The sequence below is a fragment of the Mustelus asterias genome, chromosome 16 (genome assembly GCF_964213995.1).
Source record: "Mustelus asterias chromosome 16, sMusAst1.hap1.1, whole genome shotgun sequence".
Classification (NCBI taxonomy): Eukaryota; Metazoa; Chordata; class Chondrichthyes; order Carcharhiniformes; family Triakidae; genus Mustelus; species Mustelus asterias.
The window spans coordinates 10,675,702-10,700,792 of record NC_135816.1 but is presented as its reverse complement, the minus strand read 5'-3'; the positions used below and the strand labels follow the sequence as shown (position 1 = coordinate 10,700,792).

Genomic DNA, 25,091 nt, shown 5'->3' with positions numbered 1-25,091 from the left:
CCATGGTTCTCCACATGAAGCAGTAACTGTTTCTGTCCTTGCAGCTGACGCTGGCTATTTGCTGCAATTATAGCTTTCACTTCCAGCCGGTATTTCCCTGTTGTATCCAGTTCACCTTAACAGGTAGTTCCTGAGGGATGTTGGGGTAGAGGGGGAGCGAGCGAGGTTGCAGAGCGTTGGGGGGCGGGGGGGGGGGGAGGGTGAGTGAGGGGGTGAGGGGGGGTGAGGGGGGAGGGTGTGAGGGAAGGGGGAGGGGGTGAGGGGAGGGGGAGGGTATGAGGGAAGGGGGGAGGGGGTGAGGGGAGGGGTGAGAGGAGGGGGGAGGGGGTGAGGGGAGGGAGGAGGGGATGAGAGGAGAGGGGTTGATGGGAGGGGTGAGGGGAGGGGGAGGGGTGAAGGGAGGGAGGAGGGGGTGAGGGGAGGGGAGGGGGTGAGGGGAGGGGTGAGGGGAGGGGGAGGGGGTGAGGGGAGGGAGGAGGGGGTGAGGGGAGGGAGGAGGGGGTGAGGGAAGGGAGGAGGGGGTGAGGTGAGGGGGGAAGGGGAGGGAGGAGGGGGTGAGGGGAGGGGTGAGGGAAGGGTGGTGAGAGGAGGGGGAGGGGGTGAGGAGAGGGGGCAAGGGGGTGAGGGGAGGGGGGAGGGGAGGGAGGAGGGGTGAGGGGGGAGGGGGTGAGGAGAGGGGTGAGGGGGGGAGGGGGTGAGGGGGGGAGGGGGGTGAGAGGAGGGGGAGGGGGTGAGGAGAGGGGGAGGGGGTGAGGGAGGAGGAGGGGTGAGGGGAGGGGGAGGGGTGAGGGGAGGGGGAGGGGTGAGGGGAGGGGGAGGGGGTGAGGGAGGGGGAGGGGGTGAGGAGAGGGGGGAAGGGGGTGAGGGGAGGGGGGTGAGAGGAGGGGGAGGGGGTGAGGAGAGGGGGTAGAGGGGGTGAGGGGAGGGGGAGGGGGGGGGAGGGGTGAGGGGGTGAGGGGAGGGGGTGAGGGAGGTGAGGTGGTGAGGGGAGGGGGTGAGAGGAGGGGGAAGGGGTGAGGAGAGGGGGTGAGAGGAGGGGGGGTGAGAGGAGGGGGGGTGAGAGGAGGGGGGTGAGAGGAGGGGGGGGAGAGGAGGGGGGGTGAGAGGAGGGGGGTGAGAGGAGGGGGGTGAGAGGAGGGGGGGTGAGAGGAGGGGGGGTGAGGGGAGGGGATGGATTTCTCTTCAATTATTTGAGTTTTACCAATTCCAGTTTCCCATACTTCAAAATGACAGTTTTGGGTTTAAAACTACTTGTCAGTGGGTCTGACTGGCTGCTCTACACAGCGCTCGCTGTGTGTCTAAATCTTGCTGGAAGAAGCATCGCCAGCCAGATTCAGCTGTACAGAATCTAACTGGTTGTTGAATACTGCACTCTGCAGCACCCCCCCCCCCTCCCCCCCACCCACGCTTCCTCCCCCCACCAGCACCCCCCCCCCCCCCCCCCCCACGGCCAGGATCACTCTCTTCCCTCTCACCGCCTCGCTTGCCGCTTCAATCTCCTGTTCTATTCCTTGTTCCCACTTTCCGTTGAGCCATCCAGATCCTGCGTTATTCCTCATGTCCGTTTGACTGCTCTCCTTGGGGGTAAGCAATGAGAGACCATTCAGGCCTGTACAAAACACACACACACACCAACACACACACCAACACACACATAGACCAAGTCATTCATCACCCAAAATCAATGCATGGAGGCGGCCACCTACCTCCCCCGCTGCCGTTAATCCTTGCCGGTCACAGTCACTCTGGGTTTCGTTAAATCCTGAGGTTTCTCATCCTCTGCTCCGTCTCTCTCTCTCTCTCTCTCTCTTTCTCTCGGTCTCTCCTTCTCTCTCTCGCACTAACTCTGAGGGAAAACTCGAGAAGGGCCTTGCTCTTTTGCACAAAGGGAAAGGCAGGCAGCTTAACCACAACACTCACTAGAGGGCATCTTGCAGACATGACAGACGTTTCGGACTTAACTGTTTCATCACCAATTCGATTTTTTTTAAAATGGTCCTCCTGATTATTTGTTAACGGAAATAATTTTTTTTTGCTGGAAAATATTGGCTTAATTTTTTTTTAATTTGTACTTTCCCTGGAGATGAAACACCAGGATGGGTTTCAGAATGGTTGAACAAGACACCACAGCTCAGTACTAAAGGTGACAACTACCGCCCCCCCGCCCGCCCCCCCCCCCCCCCCGCCACCACCACCACCCCCCCCCCCCCGCACCGCCCCGCTTTGGTTTAATCGGGAGGGAGCTCCGCTGAGGAAAAATTGGGCATCTTTCACTTTCATGTCAGACCCTCTTTCAAAGTCGAGCTGGAGCTGGAGGGTGGCACGGGTGGTCAGCCACGCTCAGGGACCCGGCTTCGAATCCCGGCTTGGGTCACCGTGTGGAGTCTGCACGTTCTCCCTGTGTCTGCGTGGGTTCCCTCCGGGTGCTCTGGTTTCCTCCCACAGTCTGAAAGACTTGCTCGTTAGGTGCATTGGCCATGCTAAATTCTCCCTCAACGTACCCGAATAGGCACCGGAGTGTGGCAACTTAGGGGATTTTCACAGTAGCTTGTGAACAGGTGAGCAGGATGGCAGATGGACAGTAGACGGGTGAGTGGTAGGTGGGTGGGAATTCACCCTGTTCTTCAAGTGCGACTTGAGGCCCTCGCTGGGAGCTGTCTGCTAACCTAATTGGCCGCAGCTCCATCAGCCACCGCGGTCCATTGGTGGGCACTGTTGGAACAGCGAGGAGAGGAGGAAAGAAGACCCATAGGTGCCAGAGACAGGAGCCGGGGCACGAGGGTGGGGCTGGTGGGTTTGAGGGTGTGTGTAGGGCGGAAGAAAGGGGAGGGTTCTATCTTAGGGGGGCAAATCGCATCCCAATCGGCAAAGGAAAGCCCCCAAAGTTCCAGCCTTCCTTCCTTCACACCCTTTTGAAGAACTTCATTGAAACCTCGGGTTGCCCACTCCCACCTGATTGCCCACGCCAAATATTTTATGATGCGGGCAGCCTATCACCCCGGTACAAACCTGATTGGCCCTTGATTATCAATTTAATTATGGTGGATGGGCTGCTGATGTCGGCATCCAGCCATCCTGCCCCCATATTATGGTGAGCTCGGAACGTGGTGGGGTGGGTGGTTGATGGGTGGACAGGTGGACAGTAGGCTGGTGGGTGGTTGGCGGGTGGGTGGTAGGTGGGTGGGAACTCACCCTATTCTACATGCCTCCTCCCATGCTCAAACATACCCAGCGGGGGGGCGGACGGGAGGGGGGTGTAAAAGGTGCAGCTCCTGATCATTGATAACTCTTTGCACTGAGAGACCAGAATGTTTCGGGCATTCCAGAGACCCTCTTCCACCATGTTGATGGCCATCCGGCCGCAGTTGACATTCATCTTGGTGTGTGTGCCCAGGAACAGCCCGTGGAGTTCAACAGTCACGAGCTGCTCCATAGAATGTACCATAGAATCCCTGCAGTGCAGAAGGAGGCCATTCGGCCCATCGAGTCTGCACTGACCAGAATCCCACCCAGACCCTATTCCCATAACCCCATGTATTTATCGTAACTAGTCCCCCTGACACTAAGGGTCAAGTTAGCATGGCCAATCCACCTAAGCTGCACATCTTTGGACTGTGGGAGGAAACCGGAGCACCCGGAGGAAACCCACACAGACACAGGGAGAACGTGCAGACTCCACACAGACAGTGACCCAAGGCTGGAATCGAACAGGGTCCCTGGTGCTGTGAGGCAGCAGTGCTAACCACTGCGCCCCCGTGCTCGGAATGAACCTCGACAAAAACTCTTTAACTTCATTCCCAGGATGTGGGAGTTGTTGGCAAATCCAACACAATTTGTCCATTCCTAATTGCCGTGAGGAGATGGTGCTGGGCTACCTTTGATCTGCTGGTGGCAGATTTTTAGCAACTGAACTGTTTGTGAGGCCATTTTAAATTGCAGTGGAGAGTCAGCCATATTGAGATAGGGCTGGAGTCATATCATGACCTCGAGCAGGTCATCGTGATGGCAAGTTTCCTTCAATAAAGGACAATTAACCAACCTAGAACCCCGACAGTGCAGACGGAGGCCATTCGGCCCATCAAGTCTGCACCGACCACAATCCCACCCAGGCCCGATTCCTGCAACCCCTCATATTTACCCTGTTAATCCCCCTGATACTAGGATTAATTTAGCATGGCCAATCCACCTAACTCACACATATTTGGAGTGTGGGAGGAAACTGGAGCGCCCGGAGGAAACCCACACAGACATGGGGAGAACGTGCAAACCCCACTCAGGCAGTGACCCAACGCCGGAAGTGAACTCGGGTCCCTGGCGCTGTGAGGCCGCAGTGCCAACCACTGTGCCACCTGTTGGGTTTGTGTCCACAATCTGACGGTAACCTGCCCTGTGACATTCTAAATCATTGGTTTTTAACTTCATTCCAACTAATACTTGAACATTTGGTAGAATCATCAGCCTGAAGTACACAGCTCCTCGGGGACAGTGTAATTGAAATCAAATCAAATTCATCACTGCACATGCTATTGAGCAGTGGGGAGTATGGTTTGCTCTCGTTAATTGTTTAAACAGATATTTTTCCGAAATGAAATCCACCACATATTGAATGGAGGGATTGGGTATCAGCAGTAAAAATATCGTTGGCATGTGCACAAGTTTAGAAGTCGTTCTCCCTTACTTGAAAGTCCTTCGATCTGGCAGTCTTTCCACCCCTAAAGTAAACAGTAACAGCAAAAACAGGCAACTCTGCTCAACTTCCCTCCCAGAACAGGAGTGAAATCTGTTTCATTCCTACCGAGGGCCGTTTCCCAGTTTAATTGGACCACATCGATGGTAAAGTTCGAAAGCTGTGAAGGATTTGAAGTTCGCAGAGACTTGGGCATGCTCAGACAAGAAACGCAGGAGGTTGGCATGCAGGTGCAGCAAGCAAATGGAATGTTGGCCTTTATTGCAGGGGGATTGGAGTACAGAAATGAAGAAGTCTTGACATAGTTATACATCTGGAGGAGAGGTGTATGCAGTCTTCACAGAATCCCTGCAGTCCAGAAGAGACCATTCGGCCCATTGAGTCTGCACCAACCCTCTGACAGAGTGTCTTACCTCGACACTCTGCCCCACCCTTTCCCCATAACGCCACACATTTGCCACAGCTAATCCATCTAACCAGCACATCTTTAAACAGTAAGAGGCAATTTAGCATGGCCAATCCACCTAACCTACACATCTTTGGACACTAAGAAGCAATTTAGCATGGCCAATCCACCTAACCTACACATCTTTGGACACTGAGGGGCAATTTAGTATGGCCAATCCACCTAACGCGCACATCTTTGGACACTAAAGGGCAATTTAGCATGGCCAATCCACCCTAACCTACACATCTTTGGACACTAAGGGGCAATTTAGCATGGCCAATCCACCTAACCTACACATCTTTGGACACTAAGGGGCAATTTAGTATGGCCAATCCACCTAACGCGCACATCTTTGGACACTAAAGGGCAATTTAGCATGGCCAATCCACCCTAACCTACACATCTTTGGACACTAAGGGGCAATTTAGTATGGCCAATCCACCTAACGCGCACATCTTTGGACACTAAAGGGCAATTTAGCATGACCAATCCACCTAACCTGCACATCTTTGGACACTAAGGGGCAATTTAGCATGGCCAATCCACCTAACCCGCACATCTTTGGACACTAAAGGGCAATTTAGCGTGACCAATCCAGCTAACCTGCACATCTTTGGACACTAAGGGGCAATTTAGTATGGCCAATCCACCTAACGCGCACATCTTTGGACACTAAAGGGCAATTTAGCATGACCAATCCACCTAACCTGCACATCTTTGGACACTAAGGGGCAATTTAGCATGGCCAATCCACCTAACCCGCACATCTTTGGACACTAAAGGGCAATTTAGCGTGACCAATCCAGCTAACCTGCACATCTTTGGACACTAAGGGGCAATTATCATGGCCAATCCACCTAACCCCACATCTTTGGACTGTGAGAGGAAACCAGAGCACCCAGAGGAAAGCCACACAGACACAGAGAGAATGCACAAACTCCACACAGACAGTCACCCAACGCCAGATTCGAACCCGGATCCCTCTTGCTGTGAGGCAAACAGTACGAACCACTGTGCCACCGTGCCGCCCAAAGGAGGAATTTACCTGATGTTACTTCCACACTTTCTCCTCATAACTCTGCACATTCTCCCTGTTCACCCACCGTGCCGCCCCTAATGTGGACTCCACATTTAAGAAAGGATATACCTGCATTGGAAGTGGCACAGCGGAGGTTCACTAGATTAGTCCCTGGTGTGAGAAGGTTGTCCTGTGAGTTCGAAATTCTCTGGAGTTTAAAAGAATGAGAGGTGACCTCATTGAAACATTAAAGATTCTGAAGGGGATTGAGAGGGTGAGACTGAGAAATTATTTCAGTTGCTCGGGGAATCTAAAACACGAGGGCACAGTCTCTGGATAAGGAGCAGATCGTTACAGACTGAGATGAGGAGAAATTGCTCCAGTCAAAGAGTTATGAATTTTTGGAATTCTGTACCCCAGAGGGGTAGTCGATGCTCCATCGTTGAATAGATTTAAGAAGTCTCACAACACCAGTTTAAAGTCCAACAAGTTTATTTGAGATCACGAGCTTTTGGAGCGCTGCTCCTTCATCAGGTGAGAGGTGGTAGGTTCACAAACACGGCATGTATAGCAAGATAATTACAGATTGGAATGTGAAGAATGATTGGAATGTGAGTCTTCACCATTTGCCATATTCCAATCTGTAATCATCTTGCTATATATGCCATGTTTGTGAACTACCCTCCACTCACCTGATGAAGGGGCAGTGCTCCGGAAGCTAGTGATTCCAAATAAACCTGTTGAACTTTAACCTGGTGTTGTGAGACTTCTTACTGTGCCCACCCCAGTCCAACGCCGGCATCTCCACATCATAAATATATTTAATGCTGGGATAGACAGATTTTTGGTCTCTCGTGGAATCAAGAGATATGGGGAGTGGGTGAGAAAGTGGAATTGAAGCCCAAGATCAGCCATGATGGTATTGAATGGTGCAGTAGGCTCGATGGGCCGAGTGGTCTACTCTTACTCAAATTTCTTGTGTTCTTCTGAGCCCAAAAGGTTGGGCCTGATTGCGAACACGGCCAGACTTAGCCTGAAGGATGTGGGTTCAACCACCAGAAATAAGTCAGCAGAGAGATAGCTTCACTGCAAGGGTCCTATACCATATGAAGATAATGTTCCAGGTCGAGTAATCCAAAGGCTGCCACTAATACTCTGGAGACATGAGTTCATATCATGTGAATGACAGTTGGGCAAAGCCAAACTCAGTTAACCTGGACTGAAATCTGGAGTCTGGACTCAAATCTGGAATGAAATTTCTGAGTCATAGTGAGCATGAAATGACTGGATTGTTAAAAAAGAAAACCATCATGTATCAGGGGAGGAAATCTGCCATCTTTACCTGGTCTGGCCTACTCATGACTCCAGGCCCATGTGGTTGCCTCTGAAATGACCGAGCAAACTACTCAATTGGAGTTCAGATGAATGAGGGGGAATCCCATAGAACTTATAAAATTCTAACAGGACTAGACAGGGTAGATGCAGGGAGGATGTTCCCGATGGTGGGAGAGTCCGGAACCAGGGGCCACAGTCTGAGGATTCAGGGTAGACCGTTTAGGACGGAAATGAGACGACATTTCTTCACCCAAAGAGCGGTGAGCCTGTGGAATTCAATACCACGGGAAGTAGTTGATGCCAAAACATTGAATGTATTCAAGAGGCGGCTGGATATAGCACTTGGGGTGAATGGGATCAAAGGTTATGGGGAGAAAGCAGGATGAGGCTATTGAGTTGGACGATCAGCCATGATCGTGATGAATGGTGGAGCAGGTTCGAAGGGCCGAATGGCCTCCTCCTGCTCCTATCTTCTATGTTTCTATGTCTATGTCAAACTGGTACGGAAAAAAGCACAGTGGGTTTTCCTGCTCACTGCCACTTTCTCAAGGACAATTACAGATGGAAAATAAATGCCAGCCTTGCCCGTGATGTTCACATCCAAAGAATGAATAGAAAGAATCATTATGCGACTGTTTCACTTGATAACCCTATTTAATGAGCATATAAGCACTGGTTTGAGGGAAACGATCTCATGTCGCCAAGACGTACAGCTTTGTTTAATATGACTCAGCATCTAACTGACTGGAACAGAATGTAATCTGGTACCTGTTCGATTACGCACTTTCTGAGCAGAATTAAAGATTAATCACAGTTAGAACAGTACAGCACAGAACAGGCCCTTCGGCCCACGATGTTGTGCCAAGCTTTATCTGAAAGTTGCCCAAGAAAGTTTACTAAAGAAAATAAAGCAAACTTTTTTTGAAAGGTGCTGCATGCTCATTGGTGTTCAGTTATGCTTTGTCTTATCAAAGTGATGCTTTCAAATGTGACACCAGGGTACAAGATTTTATTTTATTTTCTACATATCGAGGTAAGTTATTAAGCAGAAAGGTGAGGGGATTGATTTGCCAAACCCACAACCACTTCCACCTACAAGGACAAGGACAGCAGATACATGGGGACACCACCACCTGCAAGTCTCCCTCCAAGCCGCTCACCATCCTGACTTGGAAATATATCGCCGTTCCTTCACAGTCGCTGGGTCAAAATCCTGGAATTCCCTCCCTAATGGCATTGTGGGTCAACCCACAGCATGTGGACTGCAGCGATTCAAGAAGGCAGCTCACCACCACCTTCTCAAGGACAACTAGGGATGGGCAATAAATGTTGGCCTAGCCAGCGACACCCATGTCCCACGAATGAATTTTAAAAAGTGTCTCAACTTCATCCTATGGATGTTGGCTCTTGCATTTCATTTTGAAGTTTGCAGACCCGAAGCTCTGGTTGTTGCGGTGTGTGCTCCCATTCTAATAAAAGCAACCTCTAGTCTTTAACAAACTTTCTCGAGGAACAGTGCATGTTAAGGCAGAGTTTGGATGACCTCAGGTTTACGGAGAGTCGATGGTGGAAGACCAGCCGGGAGCACATTGGGATGGTCCCAATGATGGGCCATCATGCAGTGTTTGAGGATGTGGGTGCTCCGTATGTTCCCTGCACTCCCAACAATTTGGCAAGTGTATCGAACATTTTAAACAGCTCACCTTCCTGCTGCACTCATGATGTGCGACGTGGCTCCCAGCACCTCACCCCACCCCACCTGACTTTCTTAGCCGCCTTCCCTGATAGGCTATATCGCTGGTGACGCGTGCACCCAGTCCCGGTGAGGTAATGAGAAACCAGACATACACCTGGAATCTGGGGCCAATTGTGGATCAAAGCACTTACACTGAAACAAAGCCATCACTGATCACTGGGATTCCAGACTCCAGGTCCAAATACATTCCAGAAAGCTCCATGTCCACAGATATGCACCCAGCCTATATCGACCTGCAACATTAAGTGACAGCAGGGCTGGAAATTTCCTGTCCCACCACCCACTGCAGGAATCGTAGCGGGTAGGACAGAAAATTCGGTGGACCATTCAAAGATCCGTTAAGCCCGGGTGGGAATTTCCAGTCTTGGGGCGGCGTGGCTGGAAAATCCCACTCCAGCTCTTTGCTGCCACTTCTGAAGCCAAGTGACCTTCCCTTTGCTCTGCCCCACAAAACACTTCCTCATTCCCAATGTTAAACTGTCTGGGTAATGAAGCATTTCCAGTGGAATGTCAGTGCTGAGGGTAAAGATTGAACCTTATTTTCTGACTGCCCAATGTTCACCTCTTCTGAGGAATAAGACCATAAGACCATAAGACATAGGAGCAGAATTAGGCCACTCGGCCCATCGAGTCTGCTCCGCCATTCAATCATGGCTGATATTTTTCTCATCCCCATTCTCCTGCCTTTTCCCCATAACCCTTGATCCTCTTATTAATCAAGAACCTATCTATCTCTGTCTTAAAGACATTCAATGACCTGACCTCCACAGCCTTCTGCGGCAAAGAGTCCCACAGATTCACCACTCTCTGGCTGAAGAAATTCCTCCTCATCTCTGTTTTAAAGAATCGTCCCTTTAGTCTGAGGTTGTGCCCCCTGGTTCTAGAATGTGGCAGTGTTCGCGTTTGGACACTAAGGGGTAATTTATCATGGCCAATCTACTTAACCTACATATCTTTGGAGTGTGGGAGGAAACCGGAGCACCCGGAGGAAACCCACGCAGACACGGGGAGAATGTGCAGACTCCGCACAGACAGTGACCCAAGCTGGGAATCGAACCCGGTTCCCTGGCGCTGTGAGGCAGCAGTGCTCACCACCGTGCCACCATGCTGCCCAGGTGAAGGAGTGTGGATGCGTTGTATTGTCTGCCAGGCAGCGAGGATCTTAATGACGCAGCCTCAAATTCAGAAATACTGCTTTGTGATCATCCAATGGCTGGTATGTCCTGATCATATGTCCTGATCACTGGGATTCGTGCGAATAGTGTAGGATGTCAATCTCACCTTTAGAATGTTGACATTAAATTCAAGCTTCACCCCATAATATTTAAAAATAGTAGCAGATGCATTAATGTCCGTGGCTGAGAGAAATGCAGTTTGATTCTCTCAAATCTCGGAAATGAGACAAGGTATCGAAGAATTCCAATCAACGTTCTATTTTGTTTTCTAAACTGATCTTTTTTCAATATATTCTGATGTAACACTAGCCTGGATGAGTGCAGCTCGAATAACGCTCAAGAAGCTCAACTCTCACCCAGCCCGTTTGATCAGTGCCCCTTCCAACACCTCCAACATTCACTTCCTCCACCACCGATGGGCAGTGGCAGCAGTGTGCGCCATTTACACGATGCCACCTCCAGCATGATGCCACCACCACGGGTCTCCCTGTGTCTGCATGGGTTGCCTCCGGGTGCTCCAATTTCCTCCCACAGTCTGAAAGGTGCTGGTTAGGTGCATTGGCCGTGCTAAATTCTCCCTCAGTGTACCCGAACAGGTGCCGGAGTGTGGTGACTCGGGGATTTTCAAAGTAGCTTCATTGCAGTGTTAATGTAAGCCTACTTGTGACACGAATAAATAAACTTTAACTTTTTAAATGCAAAATCCACAACTTTGGATCTAGATTCAAGATTAGGCCATTCACCCATCAGTGCAAGCCCAACAATAGAGACTCACCGATTAATTTGACAGGAAACTCCAGCTGTATTCACATCCAAATGGTTTAAAATAATTCACAGACATCATAGAATCTCCCTGGTGCAGAAGGAGGCCATTCGGCCCATCAAGCCTGCAACGACAACAATCCCACCCAGGCCCTATCCATGTCACCCTATGTATCTACTCTGCTGGTCCCCCTGACACTAAAGGGTAATTTAGCATGGCCAATCAACCTAACCCCACATCTTTGGACTGTGGGAGGAAACCGGAGCACCCGGAGGAAACCCATGCAGACATGGAGAGAACGTGCAAACTCCACACAGACAGGAAAGGGCCCAAAGGACGTTCACAAGAATGATCCGTGGAATGAAGAGCTTGTCATATGAGGAACGGTTGAGGACTCTGGGTTTGGACTCATTGGAGTTTAGAAGGATGAGGGGGGATCTTATTGAAACTTATTGACACAGGATACTGCGAGGCCTGGATAGAGTGGACGTGGAGAGGATGTTTCCACTAGTAGGAAAAACTAGAACCAGAGAGCACAGCCTCTGGCTAAAGGGATGATCCTTTAAAACAAAGATGAGGAGGAATTTCTTCAGCCAGAGAGTGGTGAATCTGTGGAACTCTTTGACGGAGAAGGCTGTGGAGGCCAGGTCATTGAGTGTCTTTAAGGCAGAGATAGATAGATTCTTGATTAATAAGGGGATCAGGGGTTATGGGGAAAAGGCAGGAGAATGGGGATGAGATAAATATCAGCCATGACTGAATGGCGGAGCAGACTCGATAGGCTGAGTGGCTTAATTCTGCTCCTATGTCTTATGGTCTTATGGGTAGCAAGAATAATCCAGGTAATTACAGGCCGGTGAGCCTTGCATCAGTGGTAGGGAAATTGTTGGAGAGGATTCTTCGAGACAGGATTTATTCCCACTTGGAAATATGTGGACGTATTAGTGAGAGGCAACATGGTTTTGTGAAGGGGAGGTCGTGTCTCACGAACTTGATCGAGTTTTTCGAGGAAGTGGCGAAGATGATTGATGAGGGTAGGGCAGTGGATGTTGTCTACCTGGACTTCAGTAAGGCCTTTGACAAGGACCCTCATGGCAGACTGGTGCAGAAGGTGAAGCCGCATGGGATCAGAGGTGAACTGGCAAGGTGGATACAAAACTGGCTCGGTCAAAGAAGACAGAGGGTAGCAGTGGAAGGGTGCGTTTCTGAATGGAGGGCTGTGACAAGTGGTGTTCCTCAGGGATCAGTGCTGGGACCTTTGCTGTTTGTAATATATATAAATGACTTGGAGGAAAATGTAACTGGATTGATTAGTAAGTTTGCGGACGACACAAAGGTTGGTGGATTTTCCAATAGTGATGAGGACCATCAGAGGATACAGCAGGATATAGATCAGTTGGAGACTTGGGCGGAGAGATGGCAGATGGAGTTTAATCCGGACAAATGTGAGGCAATGCATTTTGGAAGGTCTAATACAGATAGGAAATATGCATTAAATGGCAGAGCCCTTAGGAGTGTTGATAGGCAAAGGGAAGTGGGTGTACAGGTACACAGGTCACTGAAAGTGGCAATGCAGGTGCAGAAGGTAGTCAAGAAGGCATACGGCATGCTTGCCTTCATCGGCCGGGGTATTGAGTTTAAAAATTGGTAAGTCATGTTGAGGCTTTATAGAACATTAGTGAGGCCGCACTTGGAATATAGTGTTCAATTCTGGTCGCTACACTACCAGAAGGATGTGGAGGCTTTGGAGAGGGTACAGAAAAGATTTACCAGGATGTTGCCTGGTATGGAGGGCATTAGTTATGAGGAGAGGTTGGAGAAACTCGATTTGTTCTCACTGGAACGGTGGAGGTTGAAGGGAGACCTGATAGAAGTCTACAAGATTATGAAAGGCATGGACAGAGTGGATAGTCAGAAGCTTTTTCCCAGGGTGGAAGAGTCAATTACTCGGGGGCACAGGTTCAAGGTGCGAGGGGCAAGGTTTAAAGGAGATGTACGAGGCAGATTTTTTACACAGAGAGTGGTGGATGCCTGGAACTCGCTGCCGGGGGAAGTAGTGGAAGCGGATACGGCAGTGACTTTTAAGGGGCATCTTGACAAGTACATGAATGAGATGGGAATAGAGGGATATGGTCCCCGGAAGGGTAGGGGATTTTAGTTAAGTCGGGCAGCATGGTGGGTGCAGGCTTGAAGGGCCGAAGGGCCTGTTCCTGTGCTGTAATTTTCTTTGTTCTTTGTTCTTTGTGATCCGAGGCTGGAATTGAACCCAGAACCCTGAAGCTGTGAGGCAGCAATGCTAACCACTGTGCCACCATGTTGCCCCAAATATAAGTTCTGCTATACAATTTTGGCTGCACAGGGCTATTTCTGGAAAAGAAAATAATTCTGAAGGACATTTTTTATTTATTTAACCTCTCATGGGATTTGGGCGTCTCTGGCAAAGCCAGCATTTGTTCCCCATCGTTAATAATCCTTGAACTGTGTGTCTCGCTGGGCCATTTCAGAGGACAGTTGAGAGTTAACCACTGGCTCTGGAGTCACATATAGGCCAGACCAGGTAAGGACGGCAAATTTCCTTCCCTGGAGGACATTAGTGAACCAGATGGGTTTTTAACAACAGCTGATTCATGTTCACCATCAAGATTAGCTTTTAATTCCAGACTTTTTAATTGAATTTAAATTCCACCAGCCGCATTGGTGGGATTTGAACACATGCCCCCAGAATATAAGCCTGGGTTTGTGACATTACCACGATGCCACCTTCTCCCCTCAGATGATCTGCCAGAGGGATTTACTGTCATGACTTCGATCAGGCCATTGAGGTTGGCCCTATTGGAGTATGAAGTACTTGATTAAGGACGCAATCGATGGGCCAATCAAGGGGTGTTTTCTTTGTATTTAACCAGGAGTGTCAGTTTCTCTGGCACCCCCCGGAGGTAGCCTGCTAACTGATAGCACGCTGTCGTGCATTGTTAGAATTGGGGCGGCACGGTAGCACAGTGGTTAGCACTGCTTCTCCACAGCGCCAGGGACCTGGGTTCAACCTGGGCTTGGGTCACGGTGTTTGCAGAGTTTGCACATTCTCCCCGTGTCCGCGTGGGTTTCCTCCGGGTGCTCCGGTTTCCTCCGACATTCTGAAAACTGTGCTGGAGGATTGAGCAGGATTGAGCAGATAGTGAGGAACATTGTCAGAGGCTACAGAAGGATATAGATAGGCTGGAAATTTGGGCAAGGAAATGGCAGATGGAGTTCAATCCTGATAAATGTGAAGTGATGCATTTTGGTGGGAATAATGTAGGGAGGAGCTACACGATAAATGGAAGAACCATAAAGGGCGTAGAGACGCAGAGGGACCTGGGTGTGTAAGTCCACAGATCTTTGAAGGTGACGTCACAGGTGGAGAAGGTGGTGAAGAAGGCATATGGCATGCTTGCCTTTATAGGACGGGGCATAGAGTATAAGAGTTGGGGTCTGATGTTGCAGATGTATAGAACGTTGGTTCGGCCGCATTTGGAATACTGCGTCCAGTTCTGGTCGCCACACTACCAGAAGGACGTGGAGGCTTTGGAGAGAGTACAGAGGAGGTTTACCAGGATGTTGCCTGGTATGGAGGGGCTTGGTTATGAGGAGAGATTGGGGAAACTGGGGTTGTTCTCCTTGGAAAGACGGAGGATGAGGGGAGACTTAATAGAGGTGTATAAAATTATGAAAGGCATAGATAGGGTGAACGGTGGGAAGCTTTTCCCCGGGTCGGTGGTGACGTTCACGAGGGGTCATAGGTTCAAGGTGAAGGGGGGGAGGTTTAACACAGATATCAGAAGGACATATTTTACACAGAGGGTCGTGGGGGCCTGGAATGTGTTGCCGGGCAAGGTGGTGGAGGCGGACACACTGGGAACGTTTAAGACTTATCTAGACAGCTATATGAACGGAGTGGGAATGGAGGGATACAAAAGAGTGGTCTAGTTTGGACCAGGGAGCGGCGCGGGCTAATTGTTCCTTGTTTCTCGTTTCAAGGCTTCATTCTATGATCATCTTGCTGGTGCCAGTACAGAGCGAGACTGCGGATAGTTGGGAACCTGTCTCGGGGGCAGGGAATTCATATGGTGTTCGTGGAAGTGGAAATGACTAGGGTTGAGAAGCATTTTCCGATCAGGGCCAGTGTGATCTCCTGGACTCGTTTCGATCGCCTCAGGGGGTCGGAGAGGAATTTCCCAGATTTTTTTTCCCCATATTGGCCCTGGGGTTTTCACTCTGGGTTTTCGCCTCTCCCTGGAGATCACATGGTCTGGAATGGGGGGGTGGGGGTGAGTTAATAGGTTGTGATGAACAAAGCATCGTAGCTGTGAGGGACAGCTCGGTGGATAGGATATTAGGATGTAGATAGGCTGGAAAATTGAGCGGGGATCCTGGATTCAGGATTCAATCCTGGACCGGGGAGCGGCGCGGGCTTGGAGGGCCGAAGGGCCTGTTCCTGTGCTGTATTGTTCTTTGTTCTTTGTTCTTGTTCTAGGACTGTGGCGGCTCTAGGAATTTCACAGTAACTTCATTGCAGTGTTAATCGAAGCCTTACTTGTGGCTAATAAATAAACTTTACTTTTAAGTTGTAAATAAAGGGATTTTGGTGAAGGGACTTCTGCCTCCACAGACTTATTACATGTACATACATAGTTAGTGTTAATAATGTATATGATTTGCCTAAGTCCATATAACATTGCCCCCATGCCGCTTCCCAATAGCTAGTCATCAACAAAACAGAGATTGAATCAATGTCCTGGAACAGTATTAATCATAAATGGAACAATGTATATCAAATCGATAGATACACAACACAACTCAGCAACTAAGAAACTAAACCATTCAATTCAGAGCTAAATTTAGCAAATCCTCACAGGGTAAGGTGACATCCTGACAAAAGGAGACTTTGCTAAGGGATACAGCAGTGAGTGGACACCAACTCCCTGGATCTTCTTTTACTGATGTGGAGATGCCGGCGTTGGACTGGGGTAAGCACAGTAAGAAGTCTCACAACACCAGGTTAAAGTCCAACAGGTTTATTTGGTAGCAAATACCATAAGCTTTCGGAGCGCTGCCCCTTCGTCAGATGGAGTGGATATCTGTTCTCCAACAGTGCACAGAGACAGAGAAATCAAGTTACAGAATACTAATTAGAATGCAAATCTCTACAGCCAGCCAGGTCTTAAAGGTACAGATAATGTGGGTGGAGGGAACATTAAACACAGGTTAAAGAGATGTGTATTGTCTCCAGACGGAACAGCTAGTAAGATTCTGCAAGATCAGGGGGAAAGCTGTGGGGGTTACTGATAATGTGACATAAATCCAACATCCCGGTTTAGGCCGTCCTCATGTGTGCGGAACTTGGCTATCAGTTTCTGCTCAGCGACTCTGCGCTGTCGTGTGTCGTGAAGGCCGCCTTGGAGAACGCTCACCTGAAGATCCAAGGCTGAATGCCCGTGACTGCTGAAGTGCTCCCCCACGGCGAGATAGCTTAGCTTTTTTCTGGATGGGAAGGAGTGAAGTGTGAGTGATTGATAGCATAATACAGTGCGGCCCCGTTCTAACGCGATGGTTGGGGTCCATAAAATGTTATCATGAAAAAAGCGGGGTCGCGCTAAATCGGGGTCACGCTAAATTTGCCAATCATGAGCGGAAAAAAAGGGTCCAATGATTAACCGCGTTATATCTGAAGTCGCGCTAAATCGGGGCACGTTAAATCGGGGTTCCACTGTATAATCCTTTCTTCTTTATTCTTTCATGGAATGTAGGCATCACTGGCAAAGGCCACATTTGTTGCCCACCCCCAATTGTCCTTGAACTGAATGGCTCAAAGGGTAGTTAAGAGTCAACCACATTGCTGTAGGTCTGGAGTCACATGTAGACCAAACCAGGTAAGGACAGCAGACACTGGTGAACCAGATAGGTTTTTACCACAACATTCATGCCCATCATCAAGGGCAGCACGGTGGCACAGTGGTTAGCACTGCTGCCTCACAGCGCCAGGGACCCAGGTTCAATTCCAGCCTCCGGTCACTGTCTGTGCGGAGTCTGCACGTTCTCCCCCGTGTCTGTGTGGGTTTTCTCGGGGTACTCCGGTTTCCTCCATCCCTCCAAAGATGTGCGGGTTAGGTGGATTGACCATGCTAAATGCACGGGGTTATGGGGATAGGGAAGAAGGATTGGGGAGGTGCACTTTCGGAGAGTCGGTACAGACTCCATGGGCAGAATGGCCTCTTTCTGCATTGTAGGGATTTTATAGTTCTCAGATTTGCTTTCAATTCCAGACTTTATTAATTGAATTTGATTTCCACCAGCTGCCGTGGTGGGATTTGAACCCATGTCCCCAGAGCATTAGCCTGGGGTTGTGACATTGCCACTGTGCCACCATCTCCCCCCTCAACCCCCAGAGAGTTGCCAGACAGACTTATGTACATAGTTAGTGTTAATAATGTACTGGACTGGGCAAAGTCCATCTAACACTGCCCTATGCCGCTTCCCAACAGTTCATAGTCATAGAGGTTTGCAGCATGGAAACAGACCCTTCGGCCCAACTTGTCCATGCTACCCTTTTTTTAACCACTAAGCTAGTCCCAATTGCCCACATTTGGCCCATATCCCTCTATACCCATCTTACCCATGTTACTGTCTAAATGTTTTTTAAAAGACAAAATTGTACCCACTTCTACTACTGCCTCTGGCAGCTTGTTCCAGACACTCACCACTCTCTGTGTGAAACAATTGCCCCTCTGGACACTTTTGTATCTCTCCCCTCTCACCTTAAATCTATGCCCTCTAGTTTTAGACTCCCTGTCATCAACAAAACACGGATTGAATCAATATCCTGGAAATTGCATCGGTATTGATCGTAAATAGGACAATATATGATATCAAATCGATGGAAATAAAGCAAAACTCAGCAACAGAGAGAATGAACAATATCAGAGCTGTATTTAAAAAATCTTAGCAGAAGTAATTTGTAGTTTGCCTGAAATTCGTAAGCTATGATGGGCAGCACGGTGGCACAGTGGTTAGCACTGCTGCCTCACAGCACCAGGGACCCGGGTTCAATTCCCGGCTTGGATCACTGTCTGTGCGGAGTTTGCAGATTCTCCCCGTGTCTGCGTGGGTTTCCTCCGGGTGCTCCGGTTTCCTCCCACAATCCAAAGATGTGCTGGTTAGGTGGATTAGCCATGCTAAATTGCCCCTTAGTGACAGGGGGAACTAGCTACGGTAAATGCATGGGGTTATGGAGATAGGACCTGGGTGGGATTGTGGTTGGTGCAGACTCGATGGGCCGAATGGACTCTTTCTGCGCTGTAGGATTCTATGATTCTAGGAGTAAGGTGACATCCTGACAAAAGGAAATCTGACTGGAAGAAGGAAGGAATGAACAGTTGTTGCAGATCACACGTGTGCTCTTTAAATGTTTGCCATTGCCTATCCACCGTCATCCCTTCAAGTAATGTTCCCCAGTCCATCATAGCTAACTCGCACCTCACATCATCATAGTTTCATTCATTTAGATTCAGGACCCTAGTCTCAGGGCCCTATTTTACCATTTTGATTCTAAGTTCTGGGCGGACTTGGAACTGGGAGTATTTCAGATTCGACTTTTAGACCCGTTCTCAGGTGCCCCCACACGCACCCTGCCTGAAAAAATATCAGCGATTCTGAATCGCACTGCAGAAGCCTGCGGGTGGGGCTTAACGCACCCAAAATACAGCCGCTCCGATTGGCGCCTCCAACTACACATGCATAGAAACAAAAATGATAGAATGCTGCTTCCCTGCCACATCGCTCCCCGGCCGGATAATGCCTCCCCCTGGCCCCCACAGACATTGCACCACCCCCACAACATTACTGACCCCCTTATCCCCCCACCCTCTCGCCACCCAGACTGATCGCGGGCACGTTCCCCCCTTCTCCCCCCACCGATCTCAGGCAGAGTGGCAACGGACCCACCTTCCCCCTCCACCCCCCTCCCACCAATCTCAAGCAGAGAGCTCGGCACTTACCTCCTCACTAACCCTCACTGACAGAGCGCCCGAATCAGACTTACATGGACCATGTCTGTTTCGTGCTGATTCCGGATGGGCGAATGCGATGGTAAAAGGGGAAGTGCCGGTAAGGTTGGGCGTGCAGCCCATTAAGTCAATTTAAACACATGCAAATGCATTTAAATGGCCGTCGCACCCGTTTCGGGAGCAGTCCCGATCGCGGCCATTTTCGGGCCTTGGTAGAGGGGGACTGGCCCGGAGGCGGGAGCGGATCACGCTCCTCGCCTCACGCCCAACTTTACCAAGTTTTCGCGCCCAAAAACGGGCGCAACGCGATGGTAAAACCGGGCCCTCAGAATCAACTACATCACTCTCCAACTCAATGAAGAATTCCATCATGTTATTCTCACTCATCCCCAAGGGGTCTTGCACAACTAGATTGCCAATTATTCCTTTCTGATTGCACAATACCCAGTATAGAATGGCCTGCTCTCTAGTTGGTTCCTCTCCTCTGTCGATAGCAAATATAATGGTGAATCTCCCCATTCAACCTGACCATGGCTTATCTTCTGACTCAACTGCACTTTCCTGCCCACTCCTATATCATTGGTTTCCCCTGAGGGACCAAACATCTGCCCATCCATCCTAAATATATTTAACAATGGAGTGTCTGCAACTCTCTGATGTATAAAATTCCAACCATGAGTGAATATGTATCTCATCTCAATGCTAAGTGGTTGACCCCTTGCCCTGAGACTCTCCCACTGTGAGCTAGATTCCCCAGCCAGTAGAAACAACCTCTCAATGTCCAGACTGCCAATTCACCTGGGAGTTCTCCCCCAAGCCCCACACCAATGCCTGGCTTTGTTTGTGTTGCTGGCGTGACGCTATCTTCACATGCAGACACCCTGATTGATTTGAAGGTGAGCTCAGCACATGATTAGTGGCATGGGGCTTCTGCCCGGAGGTGGGAGCTGCGGACACTGTATACTCCCTTTCCAGGTACACGAAAAGAGCCGCGGTAGAGGGACAGACAGTCGGGTGGGCCGACCCCCTTGATTACCCATTGCCTGGACCTGATTATAGTATTTTTGGCTAGATCCAGGTTGCTGGCACCCAACATGGGGCATGAACCCACAACCCTGCGACTAAGAGCCTCATGCTCTACCAACCACGGTGGCACAGTGGTTAGCACTGCTGCATCACAGCGCCAGGGATCCAGATTCGATTCCCGGCTTGGGTCACTGTGTGCGTGGAGTTTGCACATTCTCCCTGTGTCTGTGTGGGTTTCCTCCGGGTGCTCCGATTTCCTCCCACACTCCAAAGATGCGCAGGTTGGGTGGATTGGCCATGCTAAATTGCCCCTTAGTGTCCAAAGATGTTTGCTTAAGTAGATTAGCCATGATAAATATGTGGGGTTACGGGGATAGGGAAGGGGTGAGGGCCTGGGTGGGATGCTCTTTGGGTGGCACAGTGGCTAGCACTGCTGCCTCACAGCACCAGGGTTCGATTCCCGGCTTGGGTCACTGTCTGTGCGGAGTCCTCACATTCTCCCCGTGTCTGCGTGGGTTGTCTCCGGGTGCTCTGGTTTCCTCCCACAGTCTAAAGATGTGCAGGTTAGGTGGGTTGGCCGTGCTAAAATGCCCCTTAGTGTCAGGGGGACTAGCTAGGGTAAATGCATATGGTTACGGGGATAGAGCCTGGGTGGGATTGTCGTCGGTGCAGACCCAATGGGCCGAATGGCCTCCTTCTGCACTGTAGGAATTGTATGACTCTATGACCAAGCTAGCCTGGAGTCAGTACTGGTTCCCACGATCAATGTCACTAAAAGAAGTTACTTAATCATTAACGCAACTGCTGCTTGGCTCCCCTGTTCCCGACATTGGAACAGTGACCACATTTCAATACTTACTTCATTGACGGTGAGGCGCTTTGAGATGTCTGGTGGTCGCGAGATATAAACGCGAGTCTTTCCTTTTTGGTTTACTCAGTTTCTATTGGGTGGTGCTGGACCTTTCTAACGCCAATGGCCGGAGGAACCCCTTCCTCCTTCACGCTGAAATTCGCACCGTGGGGTTTTTGTTTAAGTGGAGATGCTAACATTGTGGTCATGCCACCTGGACTAGTAATCCCAGGCTAATATTCAGGAGATCTGACTTCAAGACACACCGGGACAGCTGGTTTCAATTCGAGGTCAATTAGACATGGGTAAAAAATCTGCTCGCCCAGCCAGCGACACCCTCACCCCGTGAATTAATTTAAAAATAAATAACATCTGGAATTGGAAGCTAGTCACAGTGTGGGAGGGAGGAGGGATGGGGGAGGGAAGGGGATGGGAGTCCATGAAAACATATTATCAATTGTTGTCAACTGGTTCACTAATTAGGGAAGGAAATCTGCTGTCCTTACCCGGTCTGGCCTACGTGTGACTCCAGAGCCACAGCAATGTGGGGCTTAACTGCCCCCCCTGAAATGGCCGAGCGTGACACTCAGTCCAAGGGCAGCTCAGGATGGACAATAAATTCTGGCCCAGCCAGCGGCACCCACATTCCAAGAAAGGATAATTAAAATTTCAAGTTAGTTTCCAGCAAGACTAATCTGGTGAGCACAGATTTGATTTCAGGTAAACTTCATTTCATCTTAATAGGATTAGTCGAAGGGTAAGAGGGCATTTGATGCCAGCTGTGTCTGTCCCCGTCCTGGACCGACTGAAATCAGTGAGTGTGACACGGATTAAAGATCAAACCTGTGTCTCTCCTGACCCGGGATGATTGAAGACGCTGGAATGATGTTGATATCGAGCAGCCGAGGGTGAAGCTGTTCACAACTTCCAAAATGGCTTCTTGTCTGTCAAAAAACAAAATGGATTCTCCACATGACATTTTTAAAAATTCTAAACGACATTTTCAACGATAAAAAATTAAAATGCTGGAGATGTTAGAAATCAGGAATTTTAAAAATGCTGGGGAATGCCAGGAAAACATCGACATGAAGAGAGACTGGGCTGGGGTGGGGTGAGAGTGGGGAGAGGGAAGCGAGGTGGGGTGGGGGGACTGGGAGGATTTGGGGAAGTGGAGGGAGTAGGGACCCCCTCTCCCTCCACCCCTCCCCTCACCCATCCCCTCCCTTCCCTGCCCCTCCCCCTCCATTTCCCCCTCCACCTCTCCCCTCTCCCATCTCCTCCCTTCCCTCCCCCTCCCCTCCATTCCCTCCTCCACCCCTCCCCTCCCATCCCCTCCCCCTCCACCCCTCCCCTCTCCTTCCCCCTCCCATCCTCCTCCCCCAGCACCCTCTTCTCCCCTCCCCAAACCCTCTCCCTCCCCTTCCCCATCCTCTCCCCCCTCCCATCACCCTCCCCCTCCACTCCCCTCTCCCCTCCCCATCCTCTCCCCCCCACCCCTCCCCTTCCTCACTCCTCCCCCTACCTTTCCCCCTCCCCCTCCTGTTCCTGCTCCTCCCCCACCCCTCTCCCTACTTTTCCTCCCCCTCCCCTCTCCCCTCCCTTCTGCTCCCCTCTGCCTCCTCTCCCCCTCCCCTCCCTCATACGTCCTCATGACCACCATGTCCTCTCTATCTCCCATGCCCTACATATTCCCAATGCCCTTTCCATGCCGCCCCCCCCCCCCCCCCCCCCGCAGGCATCCACCATACCCTCTGTAAACATTCTTTATATACAGTACCAATGAGCCATTGGCAAACCTGGCAAGCCTTTGAAATAATCCTGAAACTGGCAGTAAAAGCAAAGGCTTTGACAAGATCCTGTGAAGGAAATGGCTTAGTTTACAATGTTATAAAGATATCAATCAACCACACCCATTTATAGTATCAACGTCATAAGCTTTTATCCACTTCAGACTCTTTAATCTAGGGGAAATAAACACACAGGCAATGAAAGTACAATTCAAAGAAATAGTAGGTTATTATAATGTAACAGAGATGTCAGTTAAGCAAAACATTCACTCCCCTCTGCAGGATATAAACATTGAATTCTGAGATCTAAGCGCATTTTTTCCATTCTTGGAGCTCAGCCAAGTATTCACAGTGAGGCCATCTGACAACCGTATCAACATTTTTAAATTAAGATATTTTCAAAAGAAGGGTGTTTAATTATATAAGATGTCTGAAGGGGATAAAATGTTCTAAAGTTGATACAACAAATGGCTGCACCTGATTGGCAATTGCATGAGAAGGTATGAGGGCCAATGGAATTCAGTGGGAGTGTTGAATGGATGTTTCTTTTTGGTCGATGACTCAAGACTCCGCCCACTGTTCACAACTCCTCTGAGAGGCTGTAAACCAGGTTTACTTACAGAAGGAGTCTGACTTCACTACAACTGTGGGGAGGTTTGAACTGTCCATCACGATGGGGCCTAAACGGGTGGGAGTACGGCTTATGGGCTGAGCACCAGTTGTCCCATCTTGCTCTGGCGAATGTAGTCAGAAATGGGGATTGGGGAGGGAATCCCAGGGTCGGGTCTCGTCCGCCATTTTTAAAGGGCTCCTAATGAGTCGGCCTGACTCGGCTGAATATCTGGGCTCTGGTCTGCACCCAGTTAGTGGCTCTTAGCTGTGGTGTTGGATCGGTGTTACAAATGGAAACACTCAGAAGGTCAGGTGGCATTTAGAGAGGAAGATGGGGTTAAGCTGTTGCGTCCATGCTCCTACATTGTATAGCCCGCAAACACTATCCCACCCCTTCCAGTCCCGCTCGCTGACGGTGCACCTCGGCTGTGAGTTTCCTGGAAAATCCCGTTCCTTATTTCGAATGCTGTGTACCTTGGAATGAGAAAGGAAATCAAAAATTGCCACACCGGATTATCGCCATCCAGTGACCACGGCTGGAAGTGCACATATGTGGGCTGCTCTGGGTGAGATGATTGGAGACTTGTGTTCCCACAGCACTTTTCACCACAACCCAAAGTTCTATCCAGCCACTGACGTACTTTCTGAAGTGTAGTCACTGTTGTAATATCGGAAACATGTCAGCCATGTTGGTGCATAGCGGGGCCCCAGAAAGCAGCAATGTGATAATAACCAGACAACCTCTATCAGAGATAAATAAATAACTCAGAATCCCTACAGTGCAGGAGGAGGCCATTCACCCATCGAGCCTACACCGACAACAATCCCACCCAGGCCCTATTCCCATAACCCCACATATTTACCCTGCTAATCCCCCTGACACTAAGGGTCAATTTAGCATTGACCAATCAATGTAACCCGCACATCTTTGGAGTGTGGGAGTAAACCGGAGCAAAGGAGAAACCTACAGTGCAGAAGGAGGCCATTTACCCCATCGAGTCTGCACCGACCATATATTGGCATTGGAGGGAGTGCAGAGAAGGTTCACCAGGTTGATACCGGAGATGAGGGGTTTGGATTATGAGGAGAGGCTGAGGAGATTGGGTTTGTACTCGTTGGAGTTTAGAAGGATGAGGGGGGATCTTATGGAGACTTATAAGATAATGCGGGGGCTGGATAGGGTGGAGGCGGAGAGATTCTTTCCACTTAGTAAGGAAGTTAAAACTAGAGGACACAGCCTCAAAATAAAGGGGGGTCGGTTTAAGACAGAGTTGAGGAGGAACTTCTTCTCCCAGAGGGTGGTGAATCTCTGGAATTCTCTGCCCACTGAGGTGGTGGAGGCTACCTCGCTGAATATGTTTAAAGCGCGGATGGATGGATTCCTGATCGGTAAGGGAATTAAGGGTTATGGGGATCAGGCGGGTAAGTGGTACTGATCCACGTCAGATCAGCCATGATCTTATTGAATGGCGGGGCAGGCTCGAGGGGCTAGATGGCCGACCCTGCTCCTATTTCTTATGTTCTTATGACCACAATTCAAACCAGGCCCTATCCCCATAACCCCATCCATTTACCCTAGCGCGTCGCCCTGA

General features: G+C 49.9%; 1 protein-coding gene and 2 long non-coding RNA genes across 4 annotated transcripts in view; 1 reads left to right on the top strand and 2 right to left on the bottom strand.

The window, feature by feature from the left end:
- The window catches only part of ndst1b (N-deacetylase/N-sulfotransferase (heparan glucosaminyl) 1b), a 259,765-nt gene extending 257,881 nt beyond the window's left edge, over positions 1-1,884 (bottom strand). Inside the window, exons 1-2 of one of the 2 annotated variants that reach the window (XM_078231784.1) lie at positions 1,707-1,860; positions 1,476-1,577 (exon numbers count right to left, since the gene is read on the bottom strand). The gene's annotated coding sequence lies outside the window, so the exon portion shown is untranslated. Of the gene's footprint in view, positions 1-1,475; positions 1,578-1,706 lie in introns of both variants that reach the window. The other variant, XM_078231781.1, reaches the window with a different exon arrangement.
- LOC144505650 (uncharacterized) overlaps positions 1,486-25,091 on the top strand; it is a 32,636-nt gene continuing 9,030 nt past the window's right edge. Inside the window, exon 1 of the long non-coding RNA XR_013499830.1 lies at positions 1,486-1,584. This is a non-coding gene — a long non-coding RNA (uncharacterized LOC144505650). The remainder of the gene's footprint in view (positions 1,585-25,091) is intronic.
- The window catches only part of LOC144505649 (uncharacterized), a 45,193-nt gene continuing 36,351 nt past the window's right edge, over positions 16,250-25,091 (bottom strand). Inside the window, exons 2-3 of the long non-coding RNA XR_013499829.1 lie at positions 21,944-22,044; positions 16,250-16,702 (exon numbers count right to left, since the gene is read on the bottom strand). This is a non-coding gene — a long non-coding RNA (uncharacterized LOC144505649). The remainder of the gene's footprint in view (positions 16,703-21,943; positions 22,045-25,091) is intronic.